This window comes from Ursus americanus, chromosome 35 (genome assembly GCF_024610735.1).
Source record: "Ursus americanus isolate L20-20 chromosome 35, mUrsAme1.1.p, whole genome shotgun sequence".
Lineage (NCBI taxonomy): Eukaryota > Metazoa > Chordata > Mammalia > Carnivora > Ursidae > Ursus > Ursus americanus.
Window position 1 is genome coordinate 1,546,323 of NC_142161.1, and position 17,372 is coordinate 1,563,694.

General features: G+C 53.7%; 1 long non-coding RNA gene across 2 annotated transcripts; it reads right to left on the reverse strand.

Annotated features, from left to right (window-relative positions):
- Nucleotides 1-7,857: 7,857 nt before the first annotated feature.
- LOC148107077 (uncharacterized) lies at nucleotides 7,858-17,099 on the reverse strand. 2 transcript variants are annotated; one of them, XR_015722987.1, is made up of 6 exons: nucleotides 16,793-16,892; nucleotides 16,178-16,202; nucleotides 14,309-14,397; nucleotides 11,622-12,481; nucleotides 10,403-10,533; nucleotides 7,858-9,533 (listed from the first exon to the last, which is right to left on the reverse strand). It is a non-coding gene; the product is annotated as an uncharacterized LOC148107077 (long non-coding RNA). The 2 variants fall into 2 exon arrangements; XR_015722986.1 differs by having other exon boundaries at nucleotides 10,403-12,481; nucleotides 16,793-17,099.
- Between the last annotated feature and the right edge of the window lie 273 nt (nucleotides 17,100-17,372).

Consider the following 17,372-nt stretch of genomic DNA (forward strand, 5'->3'; position numbering starts at 1 on the left):
TCCAAAGGCGGCAGCTATGGAAGATGCCCGTGTCTGCACGCCTGCCTGGGTCCCAGCTGGCTCACCGTCCTGCAGCATGGTCACCTCGTCCATCTCCGCACTGAAGTCACTGTCCCCGATGTCATTGGTGGCTTTCAGGCTCAGCTTGTAGGAAGTAAAGGGCCTCAGCCTGAAACACAGAAGAGCCACGAGGGCCTGAGCCCCTCGCCTTTGTCCTGCTCGCAGCTCTGGCCACAGGGGGCGGGCAGCCAGGAGGAAGAGGCACTCAGTGACCACGGAATCTGTCCTGCCCAGGGAGGGGCCCTCAGGCAGCCGGCGCTGTCCTCACAGCCTGCCCCCAGGAACAGAGGGCTTTCTGGGTGGAGGGGAGTGGGGAACATCCAGGCGGGCCCAGGCTGGCGGTTCTACTCGGGGCCCCTCCTGTCATTAGAGCTTCTCCTGCAAAGCAAATCACCGCTCTCTGAGGGATGCGAGAATTTCTCAGGAGGAGCTGATTACTGCAGCCCTCCCAGGATTCAGAGCCAGAAAAGAGGGCCCGCCTAACCACTTCCTTGCTCGCCCAGAAGTGCCCCTTCGTGGGGGTCTCCCCTGGCCAGGCCCACCTGGCTCCAAAGACCATCTCCGCCTGCCCCTCGTTTCTGCACTTGTTCGGCCGGCAAGAGAGCCACGCCCTGGACAGGCAGTGCCCGGGTTCACTGCACAGCAGTTCTGTCTGCTGGACGTGCTGTGATTCCCATTGCAAGGACGAGAAAATCGAGGCCCAGTGCCATTAAGGCCCTTGCCCCCTACCAGAGGACTGGCCAGAGGCTTGGCCGGGGCTGGAAGAGGATCTTGTGTTGGGGCAACCTCTCCGCCGTACCTGAGACACAGGTAAAGCCAGTTGTCCATGGGGGAAAATGTCCCCGCCTGCCTGCTGATGGGGATTTAAGGGGCACGAATACTCTGGGTGCGTGGCTCGTTGCCACCGCTCAGGCCTCCCTCCTTCCCTCCGTTGAGCAGGTCCGTGTTGATGGTCTCCTGTGCTGAGCTCTGTACCACACACACTCCAGACAGACGTCTAAGCAGAGGACGTTCCAGTCTTCCTTGGGTCACTGGCTGGCCTGCTCCTGTGGCTTTCCTTGCCATTACTTCTGAAGGATCAGATGAGGAGACCCCCCCCCACCCCTGCCCCGCTGGCAACAGCTCTGTTTCAGGCAAGGCTCTGCCCCTGTGTCCATCTCCCAGACCAGGAGAGCAGGAGTGGCTCTGGACTCTGCCTGCTTCCTCAGCTACCAGTGGGCAAACCCTCACCGCCTCTATGCTGGGCCTCTGTCCTCCCTCCCAGGCCAACCTGTAAACTCGTGGGTTTCAAACCGAGCACCGTGGAACCCCTGGAGGCTCTGAGGGATCCTCTAGGAGACCAGAGGGTTCCCATGCCCCCCGAGTCAGACTACAGCAGCCCCATTTCCATCTGATATGCAAATGGGGTCTGGGAAATCCTTTGCCTACAGGAAGGTTCCTGTGTTTTCAAAGACTGATAACTATCTTTGGACACTGGATCAGAAGAATCGTCCTCTTTGGGGCGCCTGGGTAGCGCAGTCGTTAAAGCGTCTGCCTTCGGCTCAGGGCGTGATCCCGGCGTACCGGGATCGAGTCCCACATCGGGCTCCTCCGCTGTGAGCCTGCTTCTTCCTCTCCCACTCCCCCTGCTGTCTTCCCTTTAACGCTGGCTGTCTCTCTGTCACATAAATAAATAAAATCTTAAAAAAAAAAAAAAAAGAAGAATCGTCCTCTAACTGTTTCATATGCCCTCCTGCCTAAGATGGGAGTACAGTGGTTCTCTGTCGGCCGGCACCTCAAAGGATGCTCTCGTGCCAGCTTGCCCTACTACGGCTGGTCCGCGACCGCAGGTCTGTCTCCTGACCTCTCTGTGCCCCCATTCCACAGCTGGAGAAGGCATGCCAGGCGACCTTGCTTTGGCCCTGGCTGTCCTGGGGGTGCTTCCAAAGTTCCATCCTTAAGAATGCTCTTTGTTCCTGGTTTCTGGGAGAGCTATCCTTTATAAAGTTAAAACAAATTGTTTCCTATCTGTTTCTGGCTTCCTAGGAACTATTTTATCTAATTCTGGTGACAACTACATGGTTTTCTCCTTGGGTTCCTGCCTCAACCACCTGAGGCCCCATATTTGCATTAGCTTCTCTTTCTTAGATTAGACGGTGGCCCAGGGTGGTTTTCAGGAACGTGCACTCTGAAGCCCAACAGCCTACATGCTAACCCCCACATAGCCTTGGGCAGGTCAGTGAGCCAGAAGCATCTCACCTGGGCTGACAGAAGCACTGAGATCATGAGGCGGTCATGCAGCTTCCGTTCAGAAGCAGCACAGGAAAGAGACTCTAGTACCCAGGGCACGCTCACTGCATCCTGGCTGCTCTCCTTATCATCAGGACCCTCTGGCAGCAGCTCAAGTGGCTCCAGGAAGAGCCCGTGCCCTGCACACTGTCCTCTAGGCCCATCCATCCCCTCAGCAACCCCACCATGATTTGTAAGTAACCATTCCCCTCCTGGACGACTGTCTGCCTTCCCCCACAGGGACAGGGACCAAGGTGGTCTCCTTTACTGCTGTGCCCTGAGCACCAAGAACAAGGCCCTGCACCTAGGAGGTGCTTGGTGAGGAAGGGAGGAGGAGAGGAAGGAAGGGGAGGGAGGGAGGGAGGAAGGAATGGGGTAGGACTTGGGAGGGGTGAATGAGAGGACGCTCGTCACCATCAACATGGTGTCTGGCACATGTCAGCATGCCAGAAACGACCCTCGTCCTTGTATTTAGTGCTCGTGTTCACCTAGCATGTTACCTTGAGAACATGTGTCAGACGTGTCATTGATCCCTCCATGTTTAGCACCTACTGTTCTCTAACGCTTTGTTTTGGAATCTGAGGCAGGGCCACCTCCTCCATTCCCACCCCAGCACACACAGCAGGGGTGCAGTTCACACACTTCAGACAGCTGGAAGCTTCCGCCAGGGTCTGAGGTCAAGCGGAGGGTTCACGGAGAGCAGGAAGCAGAGTTCCCAGCTTTAGGCCTGTTTCCCGGGCTCGTGTCATTTACAGAACTGTTAGCTGTCTCGGGGGCCACAGGGCACACCCAGGGGCTGAGCTGCAGGAGCACCCTCTCCTCGGGGTAGGAAGCCCACTAGGTGCCCTAAAAACAGACCAAGAGGGACCCAGCAGCAGTGAAGGGAGCTCCATGGGAGGTGACCACAGTCCCAGTGTCCCCTCTCCTGGTCCCTGACTCCTGCAAGTTCACCCAGCCCTTCCTCCTCATTCCTGCATAGCCAGTCCTTGAGACCCCTGGTCTACCTCCCAGTCCTGAACTGGCCTCCACCAGACCCCGGGCTCTTGCCATGCTCCCCCCTGAGGCAGAGCAGGACTTCAGGGCTGGTGACCTGTGAAGAAAGGCACAAACCATCCTGGACCCTCTTCCTCAACCCCTCTCATTTCCCCCAGTTCTGTTCCCTGTTCACACACCACGCCCACATCAGGGTCAGCCCAACCAGAATCCAGAGTCTGGTCCTGGCATCTAAGCCTGGGGAAGTCCTCAAACTTCTCTGAGCCTCCTTTTATTCATCTGTGAGAATGGCGGTACCGGTACCCAGCCCTCCCAGGGCTGCCATGACAGTCACAGGACATGACCCCCTCATGGAATAGGCGTATCCTACATGTGACCTCCTCTTTCTTGTCTTCCCAAATTCCTCCTCTACCCCTGCCCACAGTGACCTCGTTGTCCCCAGATGCATCCGCCACACACAGACTCCCTTGGCCTCTCCCACTCAGCACCCTCTACCCACCAGCTTTCTGCCATCCACCCTCGAAACTGGCTGGATTTAGGTAAATGTTTGAGGTAACACCTTTTCCTAAACTCCAGCTGTCTGGGGAGGGAACAGGTCAGTGGCTCAGGATGCTCACTGTCCAAGCTCGCAGGAAGCAAGCACAGTTAGAAACCAAGCTTGTGCTTGACCTGCCTGTTCAGCTCCACAGCCAAAGTACTCGGGTGGGGGTGGCACAGAGGCGGCTTCCTGTCCCTGTCCCTGCCACGGAGCTGGAGGCAGAGTCTCATACACAGAAGGAGCTCCCTACATTCATTTGCCCGGTTTGGTTATGAAAATAAAGCCTGAGTCCTGATCATTTTAGAGGCTACCTACCGCTGCCTTTATGCCTCATCTATTCAGAACTCGTGATTAGCACCACAAAGATCAAAGAATATTGAACCCATGCAGGATATCCCTGGCCATTTAAATTAACCTGACCTTTCACGTGGCTTTATTTTTTAAAATGGCATGGAAGAAGAAAAGAAAGAACCCCGTGGAGATGGGGCCAGCATCCTGACTTGAACTGAATCCCTCTAGTTTCACACAGTAATCCCCTTCCGGCCCTCCTGGTTGGGTCCATCGCATCGCCCTGGGGACACGCAGAGGAACAGCAGGACCTGTTATCGGTGGATACACAGCTGTCAGCTGAGCTCACACTGCTGCTGTCTCATCCTAGTAACACCCAGAATGCCTGTGTGGCTCTGGGCCCACGGGCCTTCTCCTCCTCTATGGTACTGCATGTCTGCGGGATGCAGCCCCGATATGTCCCTCAACCCAGAACCTCCCTCCTGCTCCAGACCCACACCCTCTAAATGTGGGGACGGCCACTTGATGTAGATGGCGAAACTTTTTGCTTTGAACTTTGATTTAAACTTTTATGTTTTCTGGTCATTGGCAGATTTCAAGCAATCAGCAAACGTCAAATGTAACAAGAACGTCGAGAAAGAGGAGGTTAAAGTTGCTCTGAGGCTGTTGAACAGGAGGGAGGCCACACCACGGCCACGTGCAAAGTGCTGCTTTCCTAGAAACTCGGCCCACGGCGTGTGTCTGCTGACGAGTGGAAGAGACCCTGGAGGGGATGGACCACAGCGTCTCCCACACCAAATCAAACTGTCTGCCGGGAAACATGGCCCCTCCTTTCCAACGTGACGTCCCCTGTCACCATTGTCTGTTTGATCTCAGGAAGCTCCGGGACAGAAAAGCCATTGGAGTTCCCTTTTCTCCTGTCTTTCACGTGGCTACCCAAAGGGGTGACTCCTTGTGATGCCCAGTGCTGACCACACCCACGTGGGCATCACGTGGCACCCCAGTCACATGCTTACACCTTGAACCCAGGAGAGGGAGCTCCTTTTCTCTCTAAACTTTGCTGTTGCCCCATGTCAGAGGCAGAGACAGAGCCACATGCCAGCCCCCACTCCTCCCCCACAGCTTGAACTGCGCTGGGGGAGAGGGTGCCTGAGGATCAAGGCCGGTGCAGGAGCTCCCCCACCCCGGCTGCTCCTTTCCCTTGGCTGAGGTTCAGCAGCATGCAGAAGCTGAGCTGGGGAGCCTTGCAAAGGAGGTGCACCCGTGGGAGGTGCTGGGGCTTCAGGCGAATATGACCTTTGCGATCCTCAGCTCTCCTCTGTAGAATGGGGACGATGATTCTCCCCCGCTGGGCTAACATGTGGGCTCGATGAGAAATGTGAGATTTTACAGCACAGTGCTCAGAATAGGGGGGGGATCAGTACATGGTGTTCTATCTGAAAGGTGAGAGGAACATTGGCCAGCCTGGGAATGGGGTATAGACCTCCTCCATCATCCCAATGAGAGGTGCTGGCCAGGGTCCTGGAACCCTCAGCAGGTGGGACACGCTCCTTCGTGGCCCCCTCACAGCTTGACGTGACCTTCAGGGAATGTGACCACAGTCAGGGCCAGAGGAGGAGGACAGGAAAGATGCGAGGCCAGCTCCCCAGACAGGCCTGCCCACCAGAAAGACCCAGGGGGCTTCTACAGGGTGGCGTGAGCCTGCACAGCCCAGGCCTGCTTGTGGAGACACAAAGCCCGAGGTCACTTCTGAGAATCCTCACCTAGATGGTTCGATAGCCCTGGTCCCCTATGAGCCATCATAAAGGAGAATGCCCTGGTCTCCAACCATAGCACGGGGGGGGGGGGTGCCCTCATCCCCCACTGCAGAGGGGGCTACCTTGGTCTCCCACTGTAGAGGGGGTGCCCTGCTCTCCCACCATAGAGAGGGGGGTGCCCTGGTCCTTTACTGCAGAGGGGAGGGTGTCCTGGTCCCTCACTGCAGAAGGGGTGCTCTGGTCCCTCACTGTAGAAGGGGGTGGGAACATGAGGAGGGGCCCCAATGAGGCTGTAGGTGCCAAGAACTTTGCTGTGGTGGTTGGCACCACTCCCCTCCACCTTTGCTTGGTGGTTCCCTCAGCAGCTGGATAAATGCTGAGTTCTCAAGGTGCAGTGGGGATGCCTCTGCCATTTCCCTTCTCAGCCATCACTAATGGATGACAGAACAAGTCTGCCTTGCTGACTAGGACAGAGAGCACAAAGAGAAGGTGCAACTCTCTCAGCCTGTGACACCCCTTCCCCTCACCTCCCCCTCCTCCACATCTGCCTCTCAGGGGATAGGGCACTAGAGCCCATACTTCCAGGCTCCCTGGCCCCATCATCTGTGCCTCATCAATCTCTGGGACCTGGGGTATGCACATGACATGCACAGGGCATGCCCAGAGGACAGACCCAGGGCAGAGGCCAGAGCAGCTCCAGGAGGTGGGAGTCCTGGTCCCTGGTACAGGGAGTGTGCACTAGGAGAAGAGAGCTCAGCTGTCCGGGTGCGTCTCTGGCCCACACATATTCCCTGCTCTGTTCCCTGGGGAGGGCGTGCCTGGCTCTGGATACCTTTCAACAGCACAGGCTTTGGCCTTGTGGCGGATGGATTAGGAGTAGGTCTGCTGCTCTCTCCGGGGGCAGCTGTCACACCTGCACAGTGAAGTAGTGGATGGGGGGGCGCCATCGCTGCCCGGGACCCACTGGAGCTGGAGGCTGTGCGCAGTCACTTCTGACTGTGACACCAGGAGTTCTCGGACGGCGGGGGGGGGGGGGGCACTGGACGCTCTGCAACCAAAAAAGAACAGACCAGGGACACGTGACCGGCTGCTTCTCCAGGAAGGCACCATGTCAGCTCAAGCATAAGGACGCGGGCTGCCCATGAGGGCAGAGAACAGGGAGGTCATTCCCAGTTCCGCAGGCACCTGCGGCTCCCTCACGGCCAATTCTGGACCTGCCCCAGCCTGGACCTCATGGGAGACCCTGGCTTGCTCCCAAAGCGCTGCTCTCTCCTGTCGGAGACAGTCGGACAGACAGGAGGATGAGTCCACATGTGCTCTGTGGCAAACACACATCCCTACAACATCTCGAAGTTGACACCTGGGCTCTGCTGAGCACATCCAGGCCCCTGTGGACTCTTCCTGTGATCTCAGGCTCAGTGCATCTGTCATACTGACTCCTTCTTCCTGGAAGCCAACCCGAGCCTGAAACACAGACGGTGTCCCACTCGGCTTCTCCAGGACGTGTCACCGCCGCTCTGTCCCCACAGTGCTGGCGACTGGGAGTGCAGAGCGCAGGGAGCGGGGACCTGGCTCCCGAGCGTGGATCATTCCCAGCATGCATCTCCCTGTCCCATCAATTGCAGCAGAGAAACCCCACAGAGGAAGGAATAATTGATTAATTGTTTATCATGAAGAAAGTGCTGAATTTCCCTAGGGGGTTGCATCAACTCTGAGGAAGATGGCAAGAGCCTTTGGGAGAGGCACTCAGGGCCCTGAGCATGCCCCGGACAAGGGGGAGCCTGAGGACCTGGGCCAAAGCTGCAGGAGGGGTTCTCCTGGTGCCTGTCCCCGGTCTCGCCAACCCCACCCCTGTGCTGGCAGCTGCAGGTCAGACAGCGCTATGTGCCAAAAGCCAGGGGCCAACTATGCATGGCTGTCTCTCCACCCACCTCAAGCTTTGGTGTCTCCAGTGACTTCAAGGCTTCCTTCCTCCAGTTAGCAGTAGAGGTAACCTTGTCAGAGGAGGGGCTGTGCATTTGTCTTCATCCTTGGGGGACTGAGGCTCGGCGGTTGAGGTCGGGGGACTCACAGCAGGCTACGGCCTTCCCCTGGAAGGTGTGGAGCCCTGGAAGCTCTGAAGCCACAGATGGGGGACACCAGCGTCCCCCCGTTGGCCATCGCAAGGGTCAGCCATGTGCCTGGGCTGAGCAGCCCTGTCCTGAGCAGCTGGGTGTTCCAGCCAGGGCAGCCTCCGAGCAGGTGCCAGAGCTCAGTGGGCCCTTCCACCTTGTGGGGATCAGCTTCCCCAGCTGCTCAGCCTGCTTGTGAGGGAATTTGAGAGAGCAGTGAGCCGCAGTGCCTGGAAGGTGGCCAGAGCGTGGCACGGGCTCAGTGCACGCTAGGCTCCTTTGCCTTCTACCTTTTGTAGGTTTCGGATCGGCCCTTGGGATGGTTTTCCAAGCACTCTGGGCTCAATTCATGCCTCCCTAAGACTGTCTAGATCTTCTCCTAGAGTGATCCCGCAGGCCACGGGGACACTGGCTCACATTCTGAGTGCAGCCATGGCACCAGCTCTGTCCCCGGAGTTCTGCGGACCATTCTGGCCCTCGGGCTTCCCAAGAGGCCACCAGGTGAGTGCAGGGAACAGAGAGGGGAAGGGCCTTGCCTAAGGTCACACAGCTCCAGAGCCTGATGCTTGGGGACTCCCAGAGCCCACCCATTTACTCTGTGCGCAAGCACCTTCCTGTCATCCTCTTCCCTGAGACCTCTGGGTCTGGCCCTGATCTCCCAACCTGGAGTTGGGGCGGCCCTGGGGAGGGAGTCTACTGAGGCAGATTCCAGAGTGAGGCTGGAGGGCATGTCAGGCGCTCGCTGAGATGGGAACCCACAGCAGATTTCTGTAGGTGGAGGAGACTGAGTGTCTGTGGAGGGTGTCCACGTCACGGCTTCACAGCTGTGTCCCCGGCAAATGACTGAATCCGTCTGGGCCCCACTTTTGTAGAACTGGGGCTCACAGCACTTTGTTCCCCAGGCCTTTGTGAGGATAAACCAAGACAATGTACAATAAACATCTCACCAGTGCTTGGAACGGAAGCAGTGTCCGTGGAGACAGATCTCCCTATGACTGCTGGGTAGAAAACTTGTTTATTGAGCCCCTGCTGAGCTGGGCACCTGGTTTTGAACATCAGCCATCAAGTGCCTGGCTTCAGGGAGCTGCACTCCAACAGGATGACTCAGAGCCACCCTGGGCCAGTTACACAACCTCGCTGAGCCGCGTCTCCAGCTTTAAACCTTGGACATTCCTGTCTTTCTGGTAAATGGGCTGTGCAGACATGTGACAGTGCAGGGCCTGACCCAGGAAGCCATGGACCCAGCAAGTTCATGGCTCTCATTTAGGCCCAGCTCTCCTCCCCACAGCACCACAACAGTGGACTTGGGCCCCGGGGTCGTACGTCTCTTCTCAGTGGTGATGACAGTGGCCACCAGCAGCAGCCCATAGTGGTGTTTCATCTTGGCCAAAAGCCTGAAGATGTATGCCAACTCCAGGGCCAGCTTGGCTGCTGTGAACTGCCTCACTGTGGTCCCCACTTCCACCGACGCGAATGTGCTGGGGCTTTTGCTGGCCAGGCGGTAGGAGATCTGGTACCCTGTGGACAGGGCAGGAGGACCACCCTTTGGTCACATCAACCCCCTCGGACACCCGCATTCCCGCCACCCAGCCACCACCGCTCTGCTTTCTTTCCCCGACATTCTTCCTCCTCTGCCAGCATCTGAGAGGGAGGGCACAGCCATGTTGATGGATGGAGACTCTGAGTGCTGGGACCCCATGACCCTCGTTCCCCTTCATCCTTCCCGCCACCAAGATGTGGACAGTTTCATCTTCCCCAGGGCTGTTGGAGCTGAGAGAACATGGCAGGAACCAACCAGTGCTCCTGAGGGGCAGGCCCAGTGCTCCCTGCTTTTTCTCTTCCTCCTCACCCCTCCTGCCACCCCCCCTTATCCTCCCAGGGCCCAGGGCAGTGCCTCCTCCTAGAATGTTCCTTCAAGTGTGCCCTTCTCCCACGGTTACATGTCTTTCCTCTCAGTCATCCTCCCTGTCTGTCCACAGATCCCAGCTTTGGGAATGGGAGCTGGTGCAGCTCAGCATTGACTCCTGCTGTCGGCCCCTCCTCTGCGCCCACCCCCAGGAAACCCCAGTGTGGCCCCCATCCTGGGGGTTCCCCTGCAAATAATAACCCCCTGCCAAGGAAGCAGTGGGGTGCATGTTCTCAGTTCTGGGGGGCTTCCGCAGCTCTGAATGGCTCCTGAAGTTCCTTGGTTTTCAAGGGATTGCAGTTGATGAGATGTTATGAATGACCAAGCCTCCCAACCAGGCTGTGCCAGACCGCCTCCACGCATGTCTGAAGAGGCAATGCCAACTGTCAGACCCAGCCCGGGACCCAGCTGTGCTCCTGCCCTGATTAAAACCAGAGCTGGTGGGGTGCGGTGGCATCCACAAACACAGAAGACAGCCTACCTGCTCATTGACAGATGACGTGGGCCTCAAAGTCAGGAAATCATGGGGTCCAGAAAGAACTTGTGTTTACTCAATAGATGTGTGCCCCACGAACCCAGAAAGCTCTGGATCAGCAGAGGGGCTTCTTTGGTCTGTGACAGCAAGGGCAGAGTGGTGACAACGGTTACTGTCCCCATGGACTGTGCTCAGTCAGCCTCCAGGCCTCCCGGTTCCCTTTCTGCAGCCACCTATCGCAGTCAGTCCCTCCCAAATGTCCCCTGGGGGACACACTGCCCCTCCTGAGGACCATGGCTCCACAGTCGGACCCGCAGCAGCTTGCCTCCCCTGGGCCTCTCTGCTCTGCACTCTCCTCCCTTCTGTTCATCAGCAACAGGCAGGAGCCTGTTTGGGTCCATCCAGCCAACTCCTGGTGGACCTGCCATCCCAGAGCCGACCTAGGAAAAATTCCTCAGCCCCTCAAACTGTGAGGAGTGCCCTCCACTCTCTGTTCTGCTCACCACCTGCTTGTTCACAGGCCACATGCCTTGATGAGACCCTGGACTCCCTGGAGACCTGGAAGGCATCTGTCTTGGCCTCCCTGCAAAGGCCTTGGAGTGGCAGGGTTTCAGGGCCCTGAAGTGGAATCATGAAATATTGGTCTTTCTCTCTGTGCTTTATCGCACAGAGCATAATATCTTTTCAAGGTCCATCCATGTTGGGGCATATTTCAAAATTGAATTCCTTTCTAGACCTCCAGTTAATAAAAGTGTATCAATATTGTTTTGCTAATTATAACAAATGCACCACATCCATATACGATGTTATTAGTGGAGGAATTGGGGTCGGGGGGCGTGGGTTATGGGAACTTTCTATGTTATCTGTTCAACTCTTAGATTTGTCTAAACCTCCTGTTGTCAATAATGCCTATTAACTTTTTAAAATCCGAGAACACTCTTTCAGGGAGCGATCTGTGTCAGCCAATATTGGTTCGAACATCAGCTAAAGGTCTGTACGTTAGCTAAAGATGTTGTTTACTGGTAAAGGTGAGCCCATTCTTGAGTTAGAAATGCACGTTGACTGCTGGAGTTACAGCAATACTGACTGACTTGATCATTTGCCTTTGCATACAGAAGAGAAGAAGGTGGCTTCACATTTTGATGGTTATCTCTTACATACGGGTCACTGAATAAAGTAGCATCATTCTTCTTGAATGAACCTAATGAGTCCATCCCCACAGTACCTTCAACTGGGTCATTGGTAGGGTGCCCCCTGTTGTTTGGCCAGAGGCGGAGTTTTCAGATTCACTGCTTGGGGTCAGGTGATACTCTTGACTTCAGGCAGGAGCCGCCAGCACCTGAGAAAGTTACGGACACCCCTCTGTGTCTCATTTGCCTGTTCTGAGATGTTGAAATGTGACTGTGGCCTACTTATTAGAATTATGTTATGAGGCTAAAAGTAAATAAACACAAGGAAAGCCTTAAGAAAAATAAATGACTGGTGTTTCATAATCACCCTAAGTGTTCAATCACTGAGCGACTGCAAGAATAAGGTAGACACTTGGTGGTGGTGGAATCCAGAGAGGGGACGTGGATGGCTCCACAGCAAGAGAGGATGGACGCTCACTCTTAGCTTTACATGGGGAGGATGCTTTACTGCTCGTGGACAATACCTGTTACCATCTCCTGTAATCCTCAGGTCAGCCCTATTGAGGTGGGTGGGGGCAGAGCAGGGGCTGTAAGCCATATTCTAGTGGGAGGCACTGAAACGTAGAGAGATTAAGTGACATGCCAAGAGTTACCAGTCGCTTTTGCCAACATTAGAGATAGATTTCTTACAGGCTTTTTCTATTTATGCACTTCCCACCAAAGGGAACACTGTTCTCATTTGGGGCAGACGTAGCAATTCCTCCAAGTCGTGTGCCTGAATCATCACAAGTGGCCTCGGTTTGGAGCTGACACAGGAGTTGGAATGTCCAACCTTGGTGATTCATTTCATTTGATGAAATCGGAAGTTCCCAGAGGGACGTACCATGGGGGGTCCGCGGACAGACGGCACATCCAGCAGTCAGAAACCCAGGAGTGACGTCAGGGATGTTCTGACCTATCAAGGGTAATAATTAGTAGAATGATTAGAATAAGAAAACGGGAGTAAAGGGGTCATTCTGGGTGAATGGCAACAAGGGTTTATGGAAAATGAGAAGAATTATTTTAACTGAGCAGATACAAAACAGAAAAAGAATCAAATGGGAGTCTTGACCCAATATCTTGTGTGGAAACTGCCCACTAGCCATCACAATTTGCCTGTTCTGAAAATCTTGGGGCAGCTGCCTGCTTCTGAAGACTGGCTATTTCCAGAGGATCTCTGAGAAGCCTCAGTTTGAGTAGCCCTCTAATTGTGTGAAATTCTGATTTTTTAAATTATTTTATTTATTTTAGTGGAGACATGTGAAGCCAAGGGTGAACTCCCAGGAGTTATACTGCTTTGTTTTTAAACAGTACCTGAAGGGGTCCTTTCAGGGGATGTGTAAGGGCAGTTTTTCTCTGATGTCTCTGCCTGAGGTTGAAGATCATGAAGAGGCTTCCAGGAAGATTTCAGGAATGGAGGCCTGAAGCTGTTGGTGAAAACCTTGGGCACTATTACAAGGGCTCTTTGCAATATGCTGCCATGTCTGCACGTAGTAGGGTAGTGCAATCTAGTCTGGGTAGTGAAATTCCTAGAGATAAGGAACTTCCAGCTACTCATTTAGTGGGAGAGCCCGTGTGTTCCCAAGGGAATAGACTGGAGAGCCATCATCGCTAGTGTGTATTTGCACCCAGGGAGCTCACAGGTTTCTGAAAGTTTTGCTACTTTTAATGGAAGGATGAAAATGTTTTGCCCACTTGAAACAGTTTATGTCTTAAATAATGAACTGTGTTCCAGCAAAATTGTAATTTCTTGTGAAACTCTATATTTCTTTTTGGCCAAGTAAAGAGAACCCTTTTTAGAGGCTTTTTTGTTCTCTGGACAAAGTCGGAGATCATTCACACATTGTATAAGAACTGAATTACAAGGGAAACTTAGATTTCCTTTTTCAGTCTTGATCGAGCACATGGGAAAAGGAGAGGGGCCTTCAGTGAACTCCTGGGCCATGACTGTCCAGGTATGCCACTGTTCTGTCCAGGAGAGAACAAAAAGGATATACCCTTCTGGTCTCTTAGTGAAACAACTTTGGATTCAGAATTTCTTTTGGAGGCCTCAACATAGCATCCAAAATGTGCTGCCCATTGGGCTTCCTCCTTTCCGATGATGCTTCTCAAATGAATGATTTTGCTCCAATCAGGTTGTCTAGAGTTGGCCCTGAAAAGCCAAGTCATCGTTGGTGAAGTCGTGGGGAACAAGAATTCGGATTGTGATGAATGTACACATGAGCATCAGACATTTTTTTCTGGAAGAGGAGAGGGGTTAGGTTTAGAGGATTCCCAAGAGAGCTGGTGACAGTTGGTAGAAATAGAACATTTGTGCATCTCATGCCTTGGGCCCCAAAAATGACAGGGCTGAAGAGAGAGATGATAGATTTGAAGATCCAAGAACATCAAGTGCCGGGAGGAGCCCAGGTCCTGCAGGAGGAGGATCATAAAAAGCAGGAAAGAGGAACTTGGCCAAAGCTACAAAAAGGACCTTCTCAGTAAGAGAGAGGAGACGGGTGCCTGGGTGGCAAAGGCGGGTAAGCATGTGACTCCTGATTTCGGCTCAGGTCATGATCTCTGGGTCCTGGGGTCAAGTCCCATGTCAGGCTCTGCCCTCAGTGGGGATTCTGCTTTGGGGTCTCCCTCTCTCTTCCTCTGTCCCTCCCCCACTCGTGCCATCTCAGTCTCTCCCAAAATAAAATAAATAAATCTTTACCAAAAAAAAAAAAAGAGTATAAAAATGAAAGAGGAAATAAATTACATGCGGATGGTGGATCTATGGGTCCGAGGCTTCGCATCCTGCGAAGTCGTCTTCCTTACGGACAACAGTGGCCATCGTCATGGCCTGGTCTTGGGAAAGGAAAGGGAACAATCAGGGTGAAGTGAGGACTCAGGCCACTGCCCCCGGGATTATGTCCCCGACCCCAAAACTCAATGCTGCCCTCAGCTCCGCAGTCCCCCCACCCCACCACCCATGGGGCCGTGATCCCTTTACCTCACTGATGAGAAAGGCGTCCAGGGTCTCTGGGCCCTTCCCAGCCCTCAGATTTCATAACTGGGACCAGGAAGCAGTGCCTGTCAGCCCATTCTTTCAAGAGGCAGCCACGGTGGTGCCCATGACTTTTTGTCCCCATGATTTCCTACCTTCCTCTGCTCCCTCCTGCTACCCTCTCTCCTCTCTCCCTGAACCATTAATTCCTTATTTCCCTTCTCCTGTCATCTCCAACAACCAGACTGTTCTCTGCAATGGGAACAGTGGAGGAACGATCATGGGTTTACTGACACGCTCCCTAGTCAATCAGTTGATCAATGAGCCAATGCAGCTAACATGGAGGCGGCTGCCACGGGACTGGGGTGATGCTGGGCCATGAGAGTGACCATCAGCTGGGCAATCAAGTAGACTGCCCCGTGCCTGGGCTCATCTTGGGCACTTGACACACACTTCCTATTGATGACAGCCCATAAGCGTCCTAGCCCAGAGAGGAGATGAATGTGACAGTAGAGGTAATGGTACTTGTCCGAATTCCCCTAGTCTGTCAGTGGGGGGACGGGCATTCTCCAGCTGGTGTGGCCACATAAACACCAGTACCTGCAGTGTTCACCAAAGACCCTGAGACCTGGAAGGACTAGGGGAGGCCCCGAGCAGATGGATGGAAGGTCCGACGGTGGGCTGTGACCACGATGTGGGGACCAGGCCCGTCGCTGTCAGTGGACTCTGACAGGAGCAAAGACCCTGGCCCCACTTCCCAGAGCCTCTGTCCTGGGCCCAGTCAGTCCCTGACCAGCTCAGAGGGACCATGAGAGCCAGTGTGTGCTGCCAGCCCAGCAGCCTTCACACAGGCCTCCAGAATTCCCGTCAGCCAGGGAGGGTCTCCGGGCAGCTGCATATGAACCTCTCTCTCATGGAGCCAAGTGAAGGTCTTGCTCTGCTCCCAGTATAAGGGATGTGGTGAGGAGAAGAGAGAAATGTGCTCCAGGATGTGCCTCTCACCTCACCTCTGCAGCAGAATGCCTCGGGGAGTATTGCTCGGTATGAATGGGGTTAGAGCATATGGAGGTATTTGGTTCCCAGGCATGAGCTGAGGGCCACCGCTTGGCCTCCCACGGTCATAGGGCTATAATGTGTGCGCTGTGACGAGATCTCTTTATCTCGTCTTTTCATTTCGTTTCTTTTCTTTTAATTTCTTTTCTTTCTTTCTTTCTTTTTTTTTTTTTTTTTGAGAATGTGGACAATGGACATTGTGCAGTGGCAGTGGGATACACCTCCTGGAGCAATATGCAATCTCTCTCTCGCTCTTTCCATCTCTCCCTCTCTGCATCTCTGCATCTCTCTTTCTGTGTCTGACTCTCCCTGTCTCCCACACAAAAATACAATCTTATCACATAGAGGCACAAATGACACCCCAAACCGAAGCCTCACACACACACACCCACACCACACACAGGGAATACAATGCCTTCCTAGGACTGTAGACACATGGACACACTTTTTCACCTGGGAAATCTCCTGTCCACCACACCCCCACAACCCAATCAGGGCGGCTCGCCAGACTGAGGATGGCAAGGATGCCCCACCTGCATTAACATCTAGAGTTGTGTCTCAGGAAGAGGCTGATTCCAGAATACGTACCGCATTCACCGGATGCTCCTGTCCCCTGCAGGTACAGAAAAGAGGACACCGTGAGGCTCAGGTCATGCTACACACTGTCTGTGTGAGCTTTATTTCCCTCAATGACTTTAGGAACCCAGATGGAACACAGTGGTTGAGTCCAACGACCCCAAAGTAAGTGAACTGGGGATGCCTTAGGAAGTTGTTTTTCCTGGGGGACATGTCTGTCCAGTCCATTCAGGACGGTGACTACAAAATGCTTCATCCAAGCAGGAGAAAGTGTTGCTGAGGGACAGGATCCTACCACAGCGTTTAGAACCACGTTTGGTGTCGCCAATGCTAAATGTCCTCTCGAATCAGCTAACGGTTGGCAGAGACAACCACTCAACGCTCTCCCCACCAGGGAAGTTCCATATGTAGAATCTCAAAAGTATATATAGCTTTTTACATAAAATCTGTATATAAAAATAATTTCATTTCCATATACAAGCAGTTGACATTAGGAAAATGATTTTTGTTTTAGTATTATGTTCAATTCGCCAACACAGTGTATACTGTCTGAATTTCATCTGAATTTGATTGGAAAGAAACCCAGAAAGCAACATTTGTTCCTCGGGGATAGACAGGCGAGCTCACCTTGTCAGGAGGCAGGCCCTCCTCCTCTGGGATCCTCTGATACAGCCAGGACCAGACAGCGCCATCATCAGTCACATCTAGAAGGACACAGAGCACCTGTCAGCGTATTGGTGGTGCTGCTCAAGAATGATGCGGGGAGGGGAGCCTGGGTGGCTCAGTCGGTGAACCATCTGCCTTCAGCTCAAGTCAGGACCGCAGGGTCCTGGGATCGAGTCCCGGATGGGGCTTCTGCTCAGCAAGGGTCTGCTTTTCTCTCTCCCTCTGCCCCTCTCACCTGTTTGTGCTCTCACTCACTCTCTCTCAAATAAATAAAATCTTAAAAAAAAAAAAAGAATGCCTCGAAGAGTATTGCTCACTATGAATGGGGTTAGAGCATATGGAGGCATTTGGTTCCCAGGCATGGGCTGAACGCCGCCACTGGGCCTCCTGCGCTAATAGGGATAAAATATGTGCCCTGTAATGAGATTTCTTTATCTCATCTTGTCTTTTATTCTCTTCTTTCTTTCTTTCTTTCTTTCTTTCTTTCTTTCTTTCTTTCTTTCTTTCTTTTTCTTTTTTTTTTTTTTTTTTGAGAATGTGG